Raw genomic sequence first — 3,397 nt, 5'->3', positions numbered from 1 at the left:
TTTTTAGAGTTTTAGTCAGTTCTGAGGGGTTTTTGGGGTTGAAGGGATCTTTGAAAGGGATTTTAGGGGGGAGGATGAGGGCCGAAGGGCTTGTGGGAGCTTCGGAGGGGTTATGAATTTTCCGGGAATCAGTTTTGAGAGTGACAGGGGAAATAGATTTTTTTAGTTGTAAATTTCGGTTTTAGTTGGTAAAAGAAATTTTTAGGCCTGGTGAAAATTTTGTTGGGCTTTGGGGTTAAGTTGATGATGATATTTAATTTTGGTTTTTTTAAATTTGAAAAAATCTTTTATCACTGCATATCTCTTGACTTTAAAGAAAAAATTATATATTCTAACGTGATCTGCAATCAATCGTAGAGTGAATGTGGGATNCCCTTGTGACCCTTCGTTTCTCACCCTTAATTTTGGAGTCTTGCAATTTTAGTTTACACATAGTGTGTTAAAGTTATTTTGTTATTTTGAGGTTGTATAGATTCATTTTCAGCAAATTAAATAGCTGAGGGTCTTAAGAGACAATTTATATTTTTTTATCCCATGAAATGATGGGAATGGATTTTTGAGACTGATTTCTTACCGTGATTTTCCACGTAGGTGTCAATGATACTGTTGTTGGGACTTGACAACAGAAGAATTGAGAAGAATATCATCAACAATCACAAGCTCCACGCCATCTGCTAGGCTCCCCCCACTTCTCCAGTGAGTCACTCGATAAAAGTGAATTCTGATTGGTTCAGCCCTGTTATCTTCTCTTTCCCATCAACAATTCAATTCTCCCATTGAATAAAAAAATTGAAAATTGTGAAACATTTTTCCTCAATAATTTACGGAAAAAAAAATTCTAAGCAAAATTATATAAAATTCGTCATCGAACAAAAACGTGAAATCGTGATGATAATATATCATATCATTAAATATGATTATAACTCTTTCATGAAATCAACTTAATTATTAGTAGATCCATGAATAAAGAAAATGAACAACAACGAAAAGGACAATACAAAAAATCTAAACAACTTCATAAAGTTATTGTCAAACAAAAACGTGAAATAATGATGAAAATAACAACTATATCATTACAATCATCTCATCATAAACAAGAAACCATGAAATGACCCAAAAGAGCAATTAATAACAATGAAAACACGAATAACAAAAAAATAATCAAATGTCCCGCCAGTCGCTTGATGAGAACGCCCGGCCAATCCCGACGAATCGCCCGCCCCCAATCGTCCAGTGGTCCTCAAGCGGCGTCGACCGACCGACGCCATCTAACGTCCTGGCATTCTCCTGTTTTTTTTTACCCGAAAAAGTGCGGTGCACAGTCGTGCAACATTTTTCATCCATCAAAAGCGCCTATAATCCCCCCAAAAACACAGTAAAAAGCCCCGAAAAACTCTCACAAATCCCTTCAATATCATAAATCAGTGAACAATGCGTGGAAATTGCCTCGCATGTACCTAAAAAAATTGTGAAAACTAGTGAGCGGGAAAAACGTTTTCGGTGGCAATGATGAGTTAACCGTGAGGCCAGGTTCGTAGCCAACAAACATCGAAAGCTTGTGGACGTCGTGCATCAGTTGAATAACATCTGACGATAAATATCCATCGAGTGAGTGGTTTAAGCCTTTCTATGCCATAGGGGAGTCGAAATAACTGCCCTAAAACTGTGAAAATAGGCTCCATGTTTATGTTTACTCGCACCTCATACCCTTCCCCCGCCCTCCGCGGACCCCCTCCCCCCCCTTTGCCTCGGCCCGCTGATGCCTGAGCATTTCATAACAGTTCAACATTCACATACCACCTACAATCTATCGTAGAGTTGATAAAAAATGTGGCGATAGGTGATAATGGAATCGGGTTGGAGGTGTGCGGGGTCTTTTCAGGGGGGCTCTGGGCCAGGGATTTTCGGCGGGAAAAGGGATCGAGGGATCGGTGGGGTCTGGGGTGGATTCGGGGCGATTGGAGATGTTTTTAGAGTTTTAGTCAGTTCTGAGGGGTTTTTGGGGTTGAAGGGATCTTTGAAAGGGATTTTAGGGGGGAGGATGAGGGCCGAAGGGCTTGTGGGAGCTTCGGAGGGGTTATGAATTTTCCGGGAATCAGTTTTGAGAGTGACAGGGGAAATAGATTTTTTTAGTTGTAAATTTCGGTTTTAGTTGGTAAAAGAAATTTTTAGGTCTGGTGAAAATTTTGTTGGGCTTTGGGGTTAAGTTGATGATGATATTTAATTTTTGTTTTTTTAAACTTGAAAAAATCGTTTATCACTGCATATTTCTTGACTTTAAAGAAAACATTATATATTCTAACGTGATCTGCAATCAATCGTAGAGTGAATGTGGGATAGGTGATAATGAAATTGGGTTGGAGGTGTGCGGGGTCTTTTCAGGGGGGCTCTGGGCCAGGGATTTTCGGCGGGAAAAGGGATCGAGGGATCGGTGGGGTCTGGGGTGGATTCGGGGCGATTGGAGATGTTTTTAGAGTTTTAGTCAGTTCTGAGGGGTTTTTGGGGTTGAAGGGATCTTTGAAAGGGATTTTAGGGGGGAGGATGAGGGCCGAAGGGCTTGTGGGGGCTTCGGAGGGGTTATGAATTTTTCGGGAATCAGTTTTGAGAGTGACAGGGGGAATTAGATTTTTTCAGTTGTAAATGTCGGTTTTAGTTGGTAAAAGAAATTTTTAGGCCTGGTGAAAATTTTGTTGGGCTTTGGGGTTAAGTTGATGATGATATTTAATTTTTGTTTTTTTAAATTTGAAAAAATCTTTTATCACTTCATATCTCTTGACTTTAAAGAAAAAATTATATATTCATTGAATGGGTGGATTCAGAGAAATACAGGGGGAAAGAGAATTTTTTAATTGTAAACATGGTTTTTGGTTAGTGAAAGGAGTTTTTGGGTCTGTTGAAAATTTTGTTGGGGTTTGGGGTTAAGTTCGTGTTGATTTTAATTAGAAAAATTATGTTCACACCCAATGATTTTTTTTTGAGATTGAAATAATCTTTAATCAATTATAATTGCAGGGGAAAACTGATTTTTTTAGTTGTAAATGTTGTTTTAGTTAGTAAAAGGGATTTTTGGGCCTGTTAAAAATTTTGGTGGGCTTTAGGGTTAAGTTGATGATGATATTCAATTAGAAAAACCATATTGGCACCCAAAAATTGTGTTTTTTAAGCTTGAAAAAATCTGTTCACTTTTAAGATGATCTAATACCCTTCAAAATGAGCCCTGACTCATCAAAATCGTCTCCTTCCCCAGGAGCTATCAACAATTAAAGCCTACCCTTTGAATTTCCTTCGGAAAAAAATCCTTTCGCCTCCAAAACCTACTTTTCCCTCAAAAAAATATCCCCCTTTACACCTTCACATCGTCACTATTTATTCATACCCCCCTCTCCCGCCCCCCCCC

At 38.7% G+C, this 3,397-nt stretch overlaps 2 protein-coding genes across 2 annotated transcripts in view; one reads left to right on the top strand and one right to left on the bottom strand.

Annotated features, from left to right (window-relative positions):
• Positions 1–669, bottom strand: part of LOC107039188 (mediator of RNA polymerase II transcription subunit 29) — a 6,837-nt gene extending 6,168 nt beyond the window's left edge. Inside the window, exon 1 of the mRNA XM_015258685.1 lies at positions 575–669. The gene's annotated coding sequence lies outside the window, so the exon portion shown is untranslated. The remainder of the gene's footprint in view (positions 1–574) is intronic.
• A 639-nt stretch (positions 670–1,308) lies between these two features.
• Positions 1,309–3,397, top strand: part of LOC107039184 — a 13,903-nt gene continuing 11,814 nt past the window's right edge. The window contains exon 1 of the mRNA XM_015258679.2: positions 1,309–1,608. The gene's annotated coding sequence lies outside the window, so the exon portion shown is untranslated. The remainder of the gene's footprint in view (positions 1,609–3,397) is intronic.

The sequence above is a fragment of the Diachasma alloeum genome, unplaced genomic scaffold, assembly GCF_001412515.2.
Source record: "Diachasma alloeum isolate Michigan unplaced genomic scaffold, Dall2.0 Dall_scaffold_00294, whole genome shotgun sequence".
Classification (NCBI taxonomy): Eukaryota; Metazoa; Arthropoda; class Insecta; order Hymenoptera; family Braconidae; genus Diachasma; species Diachasma alloeum.
This window is presented reverse-complemented; position numbering and strand designations above follow the sequence as displayed.